The sequence below is a fragment of the Canis lupus genome, chromosome 2 (genome assembly GCF_048164855.1).
Source record: "Canis lupus baileyi chromosome 2, mCanLup2.hap1, whole genome shotgun sequence".
Taxonomy (NCBI): Eukaryota; Metazoa; Chordata; class Mammalia; order Carnivora; family Canidae; genus Canis; species Canis lupus.
The window spans coordinates 72,128,735-72,148,090 of record NC_132839.1 but is presented as its reverse complement, the minus strand read 5'-3'; the positions used below and the strand labels follow the sequence as shown (position 1 = coordinate 72,148,090).

The 19,356-nt window shown below is 40.7% G+C and overlaps 1 protein-coding gene across 2 annotated transcripts in view; it reads right to left on the bottom strand.

The window, feature by feature from the left end:
* The window catches only part of STK32B (serine/threonine kinase 32B), a 385,348-nt gene that overhangs the window by 160,426 nt on the left and 205,566 nt on the right, over nt 1-19,356 (bottom strand). The gene's annotated exons all lie outside the window — the stretch shown is intronic.

Sequence of the window (19,356 nt, the reverse complement as noted above, 5' to 3'; positions counted from 1 at the left end):
TCCAATGATGAGTCTCAAGCCTTGCAGAGAAGGGGAGCATCTCCATTGGCTACTTATTGTTAGTGGTGCTTCTGATCCATGATTGATTCCCCCTTGCCAGTTCTGCTGGTGTTACTGTGTATATTCAGCCCAGGAAAGAAAGGAGGCTGGGATGCCTGCTATTTCTAGGTTGGAGGTCAGGAGACAGAGTCTGGGTAAACTTGTTTCATTGGATGGGGGATATAAGACATTCTGCTGCTTTGTTGTGCCTTCATCCTGACCCCCAACCAGTTTTCCTTCTTCTTTCTACTTTTCAGAGATAATTAATTATTTTGTGTGATTTTAAAGACCTATAGCTGTATTTAGTCCTTGCTCAGTGGGAATAAATGAGTCTATTCTATCTTTTTTAAAAAAAGATTTATTTATTTATTCATGAGAGACACAGACTGAGAGAGAGAGGCAGATACATAGGCGGAGGGAGAAGCACTCCTCACAGGGAGCCCAATGCGGGACTTGATCTCGGATCCCGGGATCACGACCTGAGCTGAAGGCAGGTGCTCAACCGCTGAGCCACCCATGAGTCCTGAGTTTATGACATCTTATCTGGAACAAAAGTCTTGACTTGGATCCTTATAATGTGTGTTTTTTTTCTTTTGTACTTATGTTCAGCCAAAGACATACAAAAACCTCATGGCAGTGCTATTTGTAATAGTCTAACTCTGGAAATCATCTATAGAATTTTCATAGTAAAATAATTGTGGCATGTTCACACAGGGAACATTCCTCAACAATGAGAATGCACAAAATATAACTAACGCAGTGATATAGGTGAATCTTCCAATATGATGTTAAACAAAAAAAGCAAGAGACTGAACAGAACATGCTTTGTGCTTCCATTTTATATAAAGTGCACGAACAAGTAGAAGTTATATAGGCTTTGGACGTCAAGCTAATGGTGCTCTTGGGAAAGGGTCAGTGATTGCAAGGGGCATAAGAGGGACTCCTAACAGTGCTGGTAATATCCTGCTTGTGATCTGAATGCTGGTTACGTGAATGTATTCAATTAATCAATCCATATATTTACAATAGGTGCAATTATATATGTATGATATTTCTCTAAAAACATTTTAACAAGTTATAGGTCTGCTGGAGACTATAGATTTTAAGATAAAACATAAAATGGATTTCCCAACTAGCCCTGAGCTGGGAAAGAAGCTCTGGCTTAGAAATCAGGCACTGGGAAAAAAAAAAAATCAGGCACTGGGGAGCTATTATGAACTCCATCAGCTCTCTGGACCTCAGTTCCTTTATGTGCAAAGCTATTGTCAGTTTAAACAGACTTAGACTGAGAGCCTAAGCTGAGCACAGTCAGGCACTGTGCTGGGTGCTTTGTGTATAACATCCATCCTTCTAACATCCTTGCAAAGAAGATGCAATTGATTGTCATCATTCATGGTAGTTATGTTCTATGAAGTTTCTGTGAATGTGGAATTAATGAATACCAAACCACTGATTTTAGAGGGTTAGGTTCCTGTGAGCCTCTGGTCATAGCATTTTCTGTAGCCAGTCAGGACATAACCATGCTTTGTGTGTTTCTGCTTAAAGACACTTTTCAAATGTGCAATGTTGATTCATTAACATTGAATGCACAGCTAACTGCACTGTACTTCATGCCTGAACAATGTTTCTCTAACCCAGGGATATTCTGTATCAGTCACATCTCAGCCTCCTTGTGATTAGAAACAGTGAATAGCATTGCAGCACCAGACTGGGGTCCATCTAAAATAGCAACAGTGGGGCACCTGGGTGGCTCAGTTGGTTAAGCATTTGCCATTGGTTCAGGTCATGATCTTAGGGTCCTGGGATTGAGTCCCATATCAGGCTCCCTGCTCATCCAGGAAGTCTGCCTCTCCCTCTCAAATAAATAAATGAAATCTTTTAAAAATAAAATAGCAACAGCAGCAATAAAAAGCATACCTATGTGACAAATATGGCCCTAAGTAGACTACAAAAAGGATACTTATTTACAGTGTGGGTGCTTGAAGCAAAGCAGAGTGTCCCTTTGTTTAACCTCAGCTGGGAACATGCATGTCAGGTGACTCATTTTTTCTTACCCCCTGCTCTGTGCATGTCCATGAATAACCATGAAAGTGCCACGAATATTGATTTTGGGGTTTCAAATAAATTTTAGTGAGAAGGCAAATTTGCAAATACTGGATCCATGAATAATGAGGATTGCCTGTATTCTCCACCCACACTTTACAAATGCAAAAAGTGTGGGTCAAATCGCTTAAGACCTCATCCAGTAAGTGGCAGAGCAAATTCCTTCCACAAAACAAGCTCAATTCATCATCTTCTCTCAGATGTTCTCTTGCCTTTCGGAGCTCAGTAACTCCTGAGGGTGGAGATGTAGAGCCCTTCCCTCCTCGGAGTTCCAAGAGTAGCAATAAGGACATTTACTGAGCACTTGTCATGTGCTACGTGCTTTGTGAGTAGTGACTCATTTAATCTTCACACCCACCTTTGTCAGTCAGTTCTGTTGATATCACTACTGTAAACGTGCAAAGTAAGCAATGTGGCCACTGTAACCCAGCTTGTATGAGGAAGTTCTAGGTCCTATCACAGGCAGGCCAGGCCTTTGGCAAGCACACAACACATACCTACCTAACTCTAACTTCTACTGTGCACACAACATGCTGTGTAGAAGTTACCTATCTGCTTCTCTGTTTTCCTCCAAAAGACCGGGAGTTCCCCAAAAATATCACCCTTATTTCATTCCTCTCCGTGTCCCCACCACCTGGTCTAGATGCTGACATGCACCAGGTGGTCAGCAGATAATTAGCAGATAAATAAACAAAAGCGTGAACCAATGCACTTCTGTCTTCCTGGTACCCAGCACGGGGTCTGGCACAAACAGGTTGTTCAGCAATTTTTTGCTCCAAAAGATGGTAAACGTTTTCCAAGAGCAACATTATTTTTCAGCACGAGAGGGAAGATATTAAGTTCTCCAATTGCTTCTGCCCACTGGCCCCAGGCCTGCAGTGGTGCCAGCTCCTCCTCTGATCTGCAAAGGGATGTTTCCTGGCTCTGAAAGAGTCCAGCTAATTAGACTCATGTCTGCCAACAGAGAGAGTGGACAAACACGGAGAGGAAATTGTTAGCAGAGAAGAGGAGGGTAAGGCAGGAGGGGGGACGGGGAATCAGCAATTTGTTAGAGGCAATGAAAAGGATCGAGTTGTGCCTCCCGCTAAATTACCACATGTGCTAATTGTATATGCACCAGTAATTGTTGGTGCTGCTCATTTACATTTGATTATTATATTTGTAGTTTTTAATTGCATTTGAATATGTCTGCAGCTAATACCATCAAGATCATCATTGGCTGTCAGCAATCCTCAGTACTTTTTCTGCTAATGAAATGCAGATCTGCTACCAAGGCCTTCATTTTATCCAGATAATGATGGCAAGAGCAGTGATACAAACGATACAATGATGACTACCATTCTGAGTGTCCACTGTACTTCAGAAGCTGTCCTGGGTGCTGGTTCATACTAAATAGTGCAGAATTTTAAGCTTGGTATAAAATTGGGCTTCCTTTCTGGCTTGGTTCTTTACTACTGTGTGATATTAGGAAAGTTACTGAACCTCTCTGATCCCTAATGTCATCTTGTGTGAAAATGCATATTTTGCATAATTAGCATGAAAGCTGATAACAGGTTAAAGAGCCTGATGTGTAGCAGGCCCTAAACAGAGGGTGACTGTTATTATTCCCATTTACCCAGAAGCCCTCTGTGTCCCGATTGTCATGATCTTTGCCAAGGGCGTCATCAGCACTCACCTAAATGGATGCTATACATTTTTAACTGGTCTCACTGCCTCTTTCTCCTCTCTCTTCCTGCTGAGACACACCAGTCTCCTAACAAACAAATCTGGAAGCATGTCTTCCCATGTTAACAGGCTGCTGATGGCTCTCTGCAGCCTGCAGGACATGTTGCAAGCCTCATTAAAAGACACACTGAGTCTTCATGTGCAAGACCAGGCTGCAGTGACAGAGTCCGCGACACAGACTCCCTCAAAGGACTGCAGTCTCACCCCCCAGCTCCTGGTGTCTGCCATCAGCCACCAGCTGTTTTTAGAATTGCCTCAGCTAAAAAGAGCTGCCTTGACGAAGGTCATCCCCCCTGAGGGAGCCCACAGCCACTGACTGGACAAAGTAGGGTTATAAAAACCTGGCCCTGTCACCCCAACTTGGGATAACTGTGAGGAGCTGACCAGCTTCAGAATGCCCATGGGGCCATCTGAGGCTTCATTATGACCACACCAAGGCCAGCTGTTCCTCTGCTCAATCCTGCTTCCTTCCTTCTGTTCCCCTCCCCAGAACCTGATCCCCGGAGCACCCCCTAATAAGGTGTTCCCTAATAAACTCTTTACTTGCTAATTTCTATCTCAAAGTCTATGTCCCAAGAAACCAACTTGCAACATAGGCTACCTCTCTCAATTTGTGCCTTACCTCTCCTATCTCAATGTGTCAAATATCTTTCCTTCCAAATAAGTCATTTGCTTCCTCAGCTCTCTGCTGCTACTCATGCTACTCATCCCCTCCAGAGGCCCCTTGAAACTGGGAGCCTAGAGAGCTCTTACTCCTCCAGCAGCTTCAGAATGAATGGCACCTCCTCTGAGAAGCCTCTCCTGATTGTCACAGTCAGAGTTAAGTTCTGGGTCTACAAGCCTTTTTGTCAGCTGCCTACTGCTTTCAAAAGAATCTGTTCCAGTAGAGGTTCAAGAGTTTAGCTTATATATGTGAAGTTTGAGACAGGGAGAAGGCAGCAAGTCCTGTAAGCCCTGATAGGATATGGAAGTTAATAAAACAGACACACATCTGCAACATTTATTGAGAGTTAGGTGTATGTCGGTCACTGTTCAAATTACATAATTCTCTCAAAACCTGCAGGATATGAGCTATGATTCTTCTAATGTCCCATGAAGAAACTAAGACTCAGAAAGTTTACACAACCTGCTCAATGTCACACAGCAGGTAAGTGCAGACCAGGACTTGAGCACGGCACTGTATGGCCTGCATTTTAACCCTGAAGCTCTGTCACTGCTCAACAATGTCACCATTTTTGTTTCTCTGACCTAATCCTCACAACACTAATAACTATAGTTATTAAGCACTAACTATGCCATGGTACTGTTCTAAGTGCTTCCTGTTTATTGACTCACTCAGTATTCTCAATGAGCTCATCAGTGGCACAGAGAGGCAAAGTGAGCACAGCCACACAGCTAATAGAGAGAAGCAGGAACTTGGACTCAAAATTCTGACCCAATGGCCCACATTCTTCCTCATCATATTGTTTAAATGACATGGGAGCCACTGAAGGATTCTGAGCAGAAGAGTGATATAATGAGGTAAAAAGGTCCCACTGGCTGCTGTGGTTGGTGAGAGACTGCAGGAGGCCATGGGCAGAAGTAAGGAGACCACTAAGGGCTTTGTTGATGGTGCCTGGAAGAGAATGGTAATGGTAGACTGGAGAGGAGTTGCCATGTTCTGGGCAGCACTCTATATTCATTCATTCACTCACTCATTCCTTGGGTGTCTGTTGTGTGCCATTCACAGAGGCAACTCCATTCTCTCCTATGGGAGGCTCTGTACTAGGGTTCAAGGATTGAATGGTGTCAAGATAGGCACAAGCCATACCCTCACAGATATCATCACCTCACTGGGAAGGAGACAAGAAACAAATGACTACATGCATATGTATTCTGAAGAAGAAGGTCAGGTTCAATGGAGCAGGTATCAGAGGAGCCAATCCACTGTGTGTCCAAGTTGAGTTCAGCTAGTACAGGGCTGTAGGAACCCAATAAGGGAGTCACTTACTTAGGAGACAGCATGTCTGACCTTAACATTAGGAAAGTAGTGAGTGAGCACTCAGAGAGCAGCTTAGCAGCCAGAGAACACGTGGTACTACTCTAAGTCTGCACCAAAGGCCACCACTGAAGGATTTGGTAGGGAGGTGGGAATGAATAATTGGGGAGGGAAGGAGGGCCTCTGTGGATGCTCAGCATGGGTCTCCTTTTTTATGCATCAAACTCTTCTGCTTCATGCCTCTACCTCCCTAGAAAACCCTAGGTCCTCCTCCTAGAAGTCCAAGCTTGGTTACCCTGTCAAGAGTATTCAGTCTATAAAACTTTCTGTCAGATAAATTTCATACATGTCTATGAAAGACAGTCTCTGGCATAAAAGACACTGAGTTTGTGAGGTGAATCATTTGTAAATTCCTGTGTGTGCCCAGGGGTGTCACATCCTCTCCTTGGCTCAGTAACTGCACTTATAACATGGATGGAAGCCTGATGAAATCAAATGTCACCTCTAGAGCTCAAATCTCAGTTTCTTTCTTCTAATCTCATAGTAATAGACAACCACCATAATATTCATACAACAGCATAGTACACAACAGTAGGAAAGAACTTCTGTGATAATAGCACATGAATCTCAAAGATATTATTTAAGAGGAAAAAAACAAACGTAAAATAATATTTATTCGGGACGCTTGGGTGGCTCAGCAGTTGAGTGTCTGCCTTAGGGTCAGGGCATGATCCCAGAGTCCTGGGATTGAGTCCCAACATCAGGCTCCCTGCATGGAGCCTGCTTCTCCCTCTGCCTGTGTCTCTGTCTCTCTCTCTGTGTGTCTCTCATGAATAAATAAATAAAAAATCTTTAAAAAATATTTATTCCATGATTCCATCATATGTTTTAAAAAGAGGCCACACAGGGGATCCCTGGGTGGTGCAGCGGTTTGGCGCCTGCCTTTGGCCCAGGGCGCGATCCTGGAGACCCAGGATCGAGTCCCACATCGGGCTCCTGGTGCATGGAGCCTGCTTCTCCCTCTGCCTGTGTCTCTGTGCCTCTCTCTCTCTCTGTGACTATCATAAATAAATAAAAATTAAAAAAAAAAAAACTTAAAAAAAAAAAAGAGGCCACACAAACATGAAATGATACAGACTAGAAAACCAATAACCTCTTAGTGGGGTTTTGATAGGGAGGGAGCATGAAAGAATCTTCTTGATGGTGATAATCCTCCACTTCATGATTTGGGTGGTTGTCCCTGAAGTACACACATAAGTAAAAATTCATTGAGCTGTACTGTTAAGATTAATGTAGTTTGCTTTGTGTATGTTAGACATTCATTTAAGAATACATTTTTAAAAATCCAGTAAGATGAGTGTTAATTAACAGAAGGAGAAAATCAGATGGTTGTCATGGTCTCAAAATAATACGAAAGCTTTGCTGATGTAAGCTATTAATGTCCTTTATATACCAAATCCCATTAGTTTTTCTACATACAATGACAACATGATATGTGAGTAATAGACCTGCCCCCTCTCCCAGCCAACCCTGAACAGGCAAGATTCCTTCGGTATATAATCTCAGAGACTGTGTTCATTTTCCTCAGAGCATTTACCTCAGCTTAAAGTAGCACACCATTATGCTGATTATTTAATTAATGTCAGTCTGCCCCACTGGGCTGTGAAATCTGGGATGATGTCTGATTTTACTCACTGGAATCTCCAACATTTAGCTAAGTGCCTGGGGTGCAGAAGGTACTCAATAAATACGTTTCTAGTGAATGATGGCAACTAGTAATAAACTGAGAATACTGTATATGGAACACTTAATGAGGCTTAAATATATTATTAAAGAAAAAAATAAGATCATAATATCTACTTCATTTCATGAGTATTTTTTTACCTTTATTTTTTCTCATCTTTAAAAAATGGGGGGAAATCTGAAAAACTGTATCAGAGAATATAGCATATGTGAGGTCAGAAGATAAGACCTAACTCTGGTTAAGTCCACTGAAATAACAGACATTACATTCTAGTTACAGTTAAATTAAGCTAGATTTTTTTTAATATTTATGTATGTATGTATGTATGTATGTATTTATTTATTTGAGATAGAGAGACAGAGAGAGAGAGAGAGAGGGAGGGAGAGAGAAAGAGAGAGGCAGAGGCAGAGACACAAGCAGGCTCTATGCAGGGAGCCTGATGTGGGACTTGATCCCGGGTCTCCAGGATCACGCCCTGGGCTGAAGGTGGCGCTAAACCACTAAGCCACCAGGACTGCCCTAAGCTAGATCTTAATAAGAAAATGTTAACTAAAAAATCCCCAGATGTTTGGAAATTTAAAAATATACTTCTCAAAAACTCATGAGTCAAAGTGGAAATTACCATGGAAATTGTAATTTAAACTGAATAATAATGATAATATGATGTATTAAAGCTTGTGTGGGAGGAAAGGGCTCAAGATGGTGGCACAGGAAGCTTCTGCCCTCACCTCCTCCCATGGACACAACAATGTGACACTGCATATGAAATAATTCCTTCTGAAGGGGACATAGAAACCAGATGAACAGCTTCCAGCACAAGGAACAGACCAACATGGATAGAAGAGGCAGATACAACTGTACTAAGGGGGAAAAAAATCACACTGAAGACCTAGAATTATGTTGCTAGGAGGGATCTCAATGGTATAGAACTTTTCTCTAAGGAATGGGAGATGTGAACACCACAGCAGGTACCCCAAACCTTAGATGCACAGGAGAGACAAACCCCCAAAACAGCTGGCTTTGAAAACCAGTGGGGAATATGTCCGGGAAAACTATGGAATGGAAGGGATAGCAAAGAGACTCACTTGACCTGAAAACACCAGAAACACCAGATCATAAATACACCAAATCAAAAAATGCATAGGGTATATCTGAAGGAGACCCACCTACTAATTTTGGAGTGCCTGCTGAAGTGACAGAAAGCAGGTAGGCCTCTCCTTGGGGACTGAGACTCTGGAGGTAGGGATTTTAGCAGCCACTTTTGCTATCTCATTGTACCTTCCTGATCTTGGAACTGGCACATGGCAACTCAAATCCTCCCTCTATACTGCTAATGCCTGCTGAGAACTCTGCATGATCTTGTGCCTTGGCCAGGCCTTGTAACCAAAAGGATGATAACCCCACACACCAGCATGCCTGTAGCAGTCACAGCTGGGCCTTGCAGCCAGCCAGGTCATGGGCCACCCCTGCCCACCAGCATACTCACAGCAGTCATGACTCCACTGCAACTGGAGGGCTCATGTGGACCACACAAGGGACATGCTTGGAGCCCTGGTGGACAGAGGGGATGGTGCTTCTGGGCCCCTACATAAGACCATTTGTTCTTGATTGGAAGATGTAGCTGAACTACCACTACATAAAAACACAGAAAGTTTGCTGAAATGGGAAGATACAGGAATGTGTTCCAAATGAAATAATAAAACAAAGCATCAGAAAAAGAACTAAAGGAAATGGAGATAAGCAATCTACCCAAGACAGAGTTCAAAGCAATGGTTGTGGAGATGCTTACTGAAGCTGGGAGAATGAATGAACACAGTGAAAACTTCAAGCAAAGAGATAGAAAATATAAGAAAGTACCAGTCAGAGCTGAAGAATACAATAGCAGGAATGGAAAATACACTACAGGTAATAAACAGAAGATTAAATGATATAGAAGAATGGATCAACAAACTGGAAGACAGGGTGGTGGAAATCACCTAAATTGAACAGCTAAAGAAATAGCAATTTAGAAGATATCCAACATAGGAATGCCTATATATGTAAATTAAATATTAATGAACACAAAAGGAGAAATTAACAGTAATAGTAGGAAATTTAATATCCCACTTACATTATATAAATAGATAATCCAGACAGAAAATTAATAAGGAAACATTGGCATTAAATGACATATTAAGTGGATATATGACACATAGATATATATGTAACATTCCATCCAAAAACAACAGAACACACATTCTTCTCAAGTTCACATGGAACATTCTCCAGGATAGATCATATGTTAAACCACAAAATAAGTATCAATAAATTTAGGAATACTGAAATCATATCAAGGATCTTTTCTGACAACAAATGTATAAAACTAGAAACCAATTACAAGAAGAAAACTGAAAAAAACACAAACACATGATGACTGAACAACATACTATTAACAACCAATGGGTCAAGAAAATAATTAAAAAGGAATTCAAAAAAAAATACCTTGAGAAAAATGAAAGTGAAAACACAACATTCCACAATCTATGGGACTCAGCAAAAGCAGTTCTAAGAGGGATGTTTATAGCAGTACAGGCCCATCTCAATGAATAAGAAAAATCTCAACAAACACTCTAAACTAAAAACTCACAAAAAATTAAAGAAAGAAAAAGAACAAAGCCCATAGAAAGAAGGAAATAATAAAGATCAAAGTGTAAATAAATGAAATAGAGACTAAAAGAAAAAAAGAGGAAAGATCAGTGAAACTATGATCTGGTTAAAACAACGAACAAAACAATAAACAAAATTTACAAACCTTTAGCCAGGCTCATTATGACAAAAGAGAGAGGGCCCAAATAAATAAAATAAAAGATAAGCTATAACCAATACCACAGAAATAGAATCATGAGACTTCTATGGACAATTATGTGCTAACAATTTGGACAACCTAGAAAAAATGTATAAATTCCTAAAAACATATAATCTTCCAAGACTGATTCAGGAAGAAATAGAAAATCTGAACAGATTGATTACAAATAATGAAATTGAATTAGTAATTTAATAAAATTCCCAACAAACAAAAGTTCAGGGCCACATGGCTTCACAGGTAAATTCTACCAAACATTCTTAAAAGAGTTAATACCTATCCTCCTCAAACTATTCAAAAAAAATTCTTGAGACAGAATATAGTGGCAGTATCGTATTCCCAGATTTCAAATGATCCTACAAGCAAGAATAATCAAAGCCATATGGTACTAACACAAAAAACAGACACACAGATCAACAGAACAGAACACACAGCCCAGAAATAAACCCCTGATTATATGATTAATGAATCTATGACAAAGGAGGCAATAATATACAATGGAGAAAAATAGTCTCTTCAATAAATGGTCCTGGGAAAACTGGACAGCAACATGCTAAAGAATAAAACTGGACCACTTTTGTACATATATACAAAAATTAAACCAAAATGAATTAATGACTTAAATGTAAGAACCCCAAATCATAAAACTCATGGATGAAAATATAGGCCATAATATCTTAGTGATTTTTTGGGTATATCTTCTCAGGCAAGGAGAACAAAAGCAAAAACAAACAACTGGGATTACATCAAACTAAAAAGCTTGGGATCCCTGGGTGGCACAGTGGTTTAGCGCCTGCCTTTGGCCCAGGGCACGATCCTGGAGACCTGGGATCGAGTCCCACATCAGGCTCCCGGTGCATGAAGCCTGCTTCTCCCTCTGCCTGTGTCTCTGCCTCTCTCTCTCTCTCTCTCTCTCTCTCTCTCTCTGTGTAACTATCATAAATAAATAAAAATTTTAAAAGAAAATAAAAAATAAAAAAACAAACTAAAAAGCTTTTGCACACAAAGGAAACCACTAACAAAATGAAAAAGCAACCTGCTGAATGGGAGAAGAAATTTGCGAATGATATACTCCATAAGACATTAACATTAAAAGAACTCCTACAACTCAATATAAAAAAGACCCAAACAATCTGAAAAATGGGCATAGGACCTGAATAGACATTTTTTCCACAGAAGACATAACAGATTGCCAACAGGCACATGAAAAGATGCTTGTATCACTAATCATCAGGGAAACGCAAATCAAATATCATCTCACATCTGTCATAATGACTGGTATCCAAAAGATGAGAAATAACAAGTGTTGACGAGGTTGTGGAGAAAAATGAAACCCTCATGCACTGTTGGTGGAAATGTAAATTGGTGCAGCCACTGTGGGAAACAGTATGTAGGTTTCTCAAAAAATTAAGAATAGAACAACCATACAATGCAGGAATTCTATTCCTAGGTATTTATCCTAAGAAAATGAAAATACTAATTTGAAGAGACATATTTATCTCTATGTTAATCACAGCATTATTTAAAATAGCCAAGATATAGAAGCAACGTAAGTGTCCATCAAGTGGTAAGTAAATAAAGATGTGGTATATATGTGCAAGGGAATATTACTTAGCCACAAAAAGATCAAGAGCTTATTATTTGCAACAATATGGACCTAGAGAGTATTATGCTAAGTGAAATAAGTTGTACAGAAAAAGGCAAATTCCATATGATCTCACTTATATATGAAATCTAAAAACAAAACAAATGAACAAATGAAACAAAATAGAAACAGACTCATAGGATATAGAGAACAAACTTATGGTTGCCAGACAGAATGGGAAAAATAGGTGAAGGGGATTAAGAGGTTCAATCTTCCAGTTATAAGAATATATTGGGATTTAATGTACAGCATAGATAATATAATCAATATCATAAACAACTTTGTATAATGACATGATAACTAGTCTTATTATGGTGATCATTTCATACTATGTATAAATATAGAACCACTATGTTGTACACCTGAAGCTAATACATTATTATCAATTATTCTTCAATAAAAATAATAAAATTTATGTGGTAGCAATAAATCAATGCTTAGAAAAAAATTGCAGCCTTATGTGTGTTGTTAGAAAGGGAAACAAATGCTAAAAAAAATAATGATATACTATACATCTAAAGAAATGAGAAAAAGAACTTGAACATTATAATCATAAAATGATTTTTTTAAAAGTGCAGAATCAGTGAAATAGAAACAAATGCACAATATTAAAGATGAATAAAGCTAAAATTTAGTTCTAGGAAACCACATAAAATTGATAAGCTCCTGGTGATACTGATTTTAAAAACAAGAAAAGACACAAACAACATAAGGCATGAAAGAGACATCATTGCAGATCCTTCACACATTAGAAATATAATAAAGAGGTTTCATAAATTAACTTGTGAAAATAAACTTGAAAATCTTAGATGAATTTAAAACTCTAGAGGAACATAGCTTATCAAAACTAACACATGAGGAAATGGAAAATCTGAGTGGTTCTATATCTATGAAAGAAATTATAAGATTTTTTAAATTATTTATTCATGAGACACACAAACACACACAGAGACATAGACATAGGCACAGAGAGAAGCAGGCTCCATGCAGGGAGCCTGATGTGGGATTCTATCCCGGGACTCCAGAATCGCACCCTGGGGCTGAAGGCAGGTGCTCAACTGCTAAGCCACCCAGGCATCCCTATGAAAGAAATTATAAACATTTTGCCAGATTCAGAGGATTCCAGATGAAAAAGCCAGTGCCCTTGTCCCAGAGAAACAGTCTCAAATAAAATATAGTTGGAGGAACAGACCCAGTTTTATGAAAGGCTTTCTTTGGGCAGAGGTGGAGGGGAGGAGACTCTAAAGCAGAGGGAACAACATAACTATCCAAGAAGAAACAGCAAGTGGATAAATCCTGAGTTACCAGAATCCTGGGCACCCCAGGGGATTTCCAGGAGCTAGCATTGGAAAGGGATGTTAAGGTCAAATTTTGTAGATCTTAACAAGTTAGAATGAAGAGCCTGTAATTACTTTGGTTGGTGTTTCAGAGCCAAGGCACCGTACAAGGAGAAGTCCTCAGGAAGACTAAGGTGGAAGAAGGATTAAAAGGAACAAATGATTAGAGAGAAAAAGGAATTGGTGATCAGTCACCAGGTTACAACAGTCAGGGTGAGACAGAATGAAAACTCACATTAATTCAGCCCCTACTAAAAGCCCGGCAATATACCAGGGACTGCATTAGTCACTGCATGTGGCTCTCACCCTGATTTTATGATATTACTGCTTCTGTTTTGCAGATGGGAAGACCACGGCATAGGCTAAAAATAGCTTGCTTAACATCAGACAGGTTAGAAATGATTCTACTGGGATGTGTATCGGGTGTGGCTCCAGCCCAGGTTCTTTCTCTTTATTCTCTTCTCTCCTAAAAGTGAATGAGTGACACTGATAGCCTAGGGTAGAGCCCACGGGTAGAGTATAGCAGAGCAGACAGGCTAGGAAATAGATCAGCTAAGGCCCAGGGACAAAGAAAGACACAGGGCTGAAGAAGATACACAGATGGGGCTATGCATCATCCACCTGCCCAGTGTCATTCTCTGAGATGATGAACAAGAGCACTGGTAGTTGTTACCATGGGTCAGAAGGTGATCCAGCTTCTTCTAGTGGGAAAAGATAATGGGAGGCTGTGCCCATGAGTTCAGTTTATTTTAGAACTGATTTCATAGTATTCTTGTAAGAATCAGATTCCTTGTCCAGCATGTCTAGTACAGGTCCTGGCACATAGTAAATACTCACAAAATGGTTCCATTATGATTAATAATAATAAATGTCCAAGAGGAATTTATGTGAGGGAGGAAAGGGATAAAGAGCAGTGACTCTGAACATAGAAAAGCAACTCATCACAGAAACTCCTCCCTTCCTTTCCTGTTTCTGGAAGTGCCTCAACTGAGATATCTGAAGAGGGGGCACTGCAGCCTATAATGACCTGGACTAGGCTTTGCCATAGACTAGTTGGAGATCTCTGTATTGAAGAAATTTAGGAATGTGAGTTTCCTAACATAAGACTTAAACATATTCATTTACAATTTGTACCTTCCTGGGGAGCTTTCGTGAATGTCACCCACCCTCTGTACAACCTACCAAGAAGCAGCATGGGCAGGATTATTATTTTTTTAAGATTTTATTTATTGATGAGAGAGAGAGAGAGAGAGAGAGAGAGCACACCAGTGGGGGAGGGCAGAGAGACTGATGTGGGCCTCAATCCCAGGACCCTAAGATCATGACCTGAGCCGAAGACAGACACTTAACCAACTGAACCACCCAGACACCCCTGGATTATCAGTCTTATATCCCAGGTAAGGAAACTAGTGCCTACATGAGGTTTCACATCTTATCAAATGCCACAAAACAAGTTAATGGGAGAGCCAGGCTGAGAACTCAGGTGTTCAGACCCTGGGAAACAAGGCTTTTAGCCTGCCCCTGTGCTTAATATCTAGATCAAAGAAAAGTGAAATCATGCTGAGAAAATTATTTTAATAAACACTACACCTATGATTTATTATGAATGTTATGTCGCTCTGGGCTTTTGCTAGCCACTGAAGATACACACAGATATACTTCCCCTCACTTCAATAAAATAACTGCTGTCTTAGCTCCTTGCAATTTTGTAATTAATTTTTTTTCTCGCTCCCTCTCACTAGGCTGTAAGCTCCATAAGAGCAAGGACCACAATAAATTGTGGTCACCACTGTGTCCCTGATGTTCAACATAGTGTTTGACACACAGTATCCAGTGATACTTTCCTTTTAAAAGAAAGGAAAGAAAAAGGGAGAGAGGAAGGAAGGAAGGAAGGAAGGAAGGAAGGAAGGAAGGAAGGAAGGAAGGGAGGGAGGAAGGAGGGAAGGAGAAAGGAGAGTTATTAGAGTCTGGGTTCTAGAATCAGAATGCCTGAGTTTGAGTTCCATTTCTCACCAATGGGGAACTTGGGAAAGTCACTTAATCTGTCTAAACAATCTAGACATCCAGGAACCAACTTCCCACCAGCACTGTAGATGTGCTCCACTGAATGTACCTTGCAGATGAGGACACAGGCTTGTAGGGTTCAGGAACATGCTGAGGTTTTATGGTGAGGATGTGATGGAACCTCGCTCCAAAGCCCGTGCTCCCCCATCTCGGCCTACAGCCTCCTCAGTTATGGTAGAAAACAGACAGACCTTTTTCCTATTAACTGCACTTAGGGGAGGCAGGTTTTCCATGGCGACCAAACCCCCAGTGAGAAGCGCTGACTGCAGGATATTTGGCATGCTGTGAAGGCACCACACAATTTAGCATGAAGGTCTTCAGTGACTCATTTTAGCTAAGATGGCAAAGTGCTTGCTTCTATCAGCTGGGATTAGGAAAAGGAATCAGAGAGGACAGTCCTGGGAACAAAATGATAGCACATGAAATACTGGTGGTGCCTTTATTCCTGACCACAGACAGAAGCGCAGTATTTGTTCATGCAGATCCATCCTTTGAAATTGGATAATGAGGCTGAGGAGTCTTCGAGTGTGACAATGACATTTGTTTCTTCCACCCTTCCCATCAATTACAATAAGAAATCTTTTAATTAGCTCTAATAAACAGAAGTTTCATACAAATTGGAACCAACACTCCTTTTCTGTTTCCTTACTTAAAAAATAAACCATGCTCTTTGCTGCCCAAGACATGTCACATACCACAATGAACATCATGGGCTGGGAAGCCATGGGTTGGATTCTACTTTAGAGAAGGATGAGTTATTCACTCTATTATTCATTATTGGTCCCTGCCCTCAAGGAGCTCAGAGACTGACGGACACTTCAGATAGGTAAACTGGTAATTTTTAAAAAGTGTGATAAATGACATGACAGAGGCGAACCTTGGGAATTCTGAGAGTTCAATGGAAGCAATGATGCAAACAAGAGTTAGTGGAGTTGGGTGGCAGTAAGGAAGGGCTTCCTGGAGGAAGTGAGGGACAGACGATTAGGAGTTGACTAGGAAAACAAACAGAGGCAAGGCACTTCAGGTGAAGGAAGAGTACACCCAAAGGCAAGAATTTCAGCCTTGTTACACTACAGGGTATGTGGGGGATGGGTCAGAGCTCAAGATGTTGTGCCCAAGATTGCGAATCTGAGAAACCACCAAGGAGCCGACACAGACACCGATGCAAGCCCACGAGGGTTTATTAGCAAGCTCGAGCTTGGGAGGAATTTCTCAAGTGCTGTTTACATTCTGATATGGGGCTTAAGGGCATTGAGCTCTGTTCTCATTCTAATATGGGAATTTGTGGGCTCTGTTGTCTTTCTGATATGGGATTACCTGCTGAGGTATATCTATGATATCTATGATATATATATATCATATATATAGTTTATTCATTCATCCAGAAATGGGCATTTGTGTTGCTTCCACATTTTGGCTATTGTGAATGCTACGAACATGGATATACAAATATCTCTTTGAGATCCTGCTTTCACTTCTTTTGGATATAAATCCATAAGTGGAGTTTCTGGATTGTATGGTAGTTCTACTTTTAATTTTTTGAAGGATCTCCCTTCTGTTTTCTATAGCAGTCATACATTTTACATTCCAACCAACAATACACAGAACTGTGATTTCTCCACAGTTACTAACACTTATTATTATGTCTCTTTTTTTAACTGAACTATTACTGACCAGCAATGTTATATGAGTTTCAAGTGTACAATATAGTAATTCAATAATTCTGTACATTATGAAATGCTCGCCACAAGTGTAGTTACCACCTGTCACCATACAACAGTATTACGATATTATTAACTATGTTCCCTATGCTGTACTTTTCATCCCCTTCACCCATTTGATGGTAGCCATCCTAAAAGGCATAAGATAGTATCTCATGGGGTTTTCATTTGCATTTATGCTAACCTTTTGCATGCATTTTCTTTAAACCCTACAACAATTCTGTTCACTAGGTATTTCCATTTACATATTATATTTAAGGAAAGGATAGAATGTTTAACTGACGTGCTTGGGGTCATATGGGTATTAAGTGGGAGAATCAGAATTTTAAACCGGGTCAATCTGACTCTCTAGGCTGCTGCCTCTCCCTTATCTGTCAAAATATTAAAAACACATGCTGTTGTGTGTCATTTCACAAATAACCCCTGTGTGGGTTATTTTACACACTTTGATCTTCTTTATTTTTCTACACAGTTTCTTTGTGTAAAGATTATCGTGATTGTTATTATCATTATTACTTATATTCTATTTTCCACACAAGACAACTGTGGCTGAAGTAGCAGATGTGATTTCTATGAAATCCCACAGTTACTGAGCACTGACTGTGTTCCAGGCCCTAGGAATGCAGAGAGACAGGCATCCTACAGACCACAACATGTGGGGATGTGATCAGATTTTATGATTTTTAGATTCTTAGGGAAATAATCAAATTACTTATGGGCTTGGAAGTAGCTCTGTTGGAGGAGATGCAGAGCTTTGCTTGGGTTTAGTCAGCATGCAGAGAAAAGCCCAACTCTTGGAGCAGCTTTCATATCCAGAGGCTCCATGTGCTTTTCAGGAGCTACAATCCATGATCCACAACCTAGAATCCATGACTCACACAATTCACAAACCTTGAGCCATTGGGTATTGTCTCTGCGGGCAAAATAAGCCCCAGGCAGAGTAGATAAAATTTTCTCAAATCAGGGGGAATGTTGTCCCTGTCAGACAACTAGATTGTGTCTCAAAACACTGGAGAAACTCCTTCCAAAGTGAAATTTTATCTGGAATGTCAAATGGTAGGGGAGGATTTTCCTTTGACTCAAAATCTATATTCTTTGGCAGTTTAGAGCGTTCAACCAGCTGAGATTCACCAGCAACTGAGTGTGTAGGAGTTAACTGCAGAACAACCCGCTGCAAAACAGCTAGGGCTTAAAACAACTACCATTTGTTTATTAGCTCATGATTCTGTGGATCAGAATTTGGGGCTGACTTGACTGTGCTGTGTCTCTAGGGTTCCTAACTGGGCTCTCTCATGTATTTGCACTCAGCTACTAGTCAGCTAGGTGGCTCTGCTTCTGGGGGTTGTCTGGCTGTTGGCTGGGGAGACTGGGCTATGTGTCTGCCACCCTCCAGCTGACTAGCTCAGGATCACTCCTAGGGCAGAGAGCAGCTGGAGGGTGAGCACCGACATGGGAGCAGGTTGCAAGCCCCACACCTTCATGTGTGCTACTGTCCTCTTGGCCAGGGCAAATCACATGACTGGAGGTCAGTGTAGGGAGTCATGGGGTGGGGAGAGGACGGTGTACACAAATTGGGGCGTTGCTGCAATCAGCCCATTATAAAGTGTCTTTTCGCCGGTGGCAATGCCTTAAGGGATGAAGAACAGACTTCCAATCACACAAACCTTTGCTTGGTCCTGGCTCTGGGGCTTGCTCAGCCAGTGGCTTTTGCCACCTCTCTAAGCTTTATTTTTCTTCTCTGAGAAATAGTAAAGCTTAACCTGCATCTACCTTCAGCTCAGGTCATGATCTCAGGGTCCTGGGATCTAGTCCTGAGCTGGGCTCCCTGATCAGCAGGGAGTCTGCTTCTCCTTCTCTCTCTGCTCCTCCCCCTGCTTGCGTTCTCTCATGCTTACCCTTGCTGTCTCTCTAATAAATAATAAAATCTTTTAAAAAAAGAGTAAAGCATCATGGACAGTTTACTGATTAAATGAAATTCGTAAGCTACCATAGAGGAAAGCGCCTAGACTGACCATAAATCGTGTTTTCATTTCTTCCTACTAGCCTTGGTTTGTAAACATCTAAAGCTAGATTGATTATGCCTAACTTTTTTGAGTCATTTTTTACTTTTGTGCATTACAGAAAGCTCCTTTACTGATATTGCCTCTGCTCTATTCCA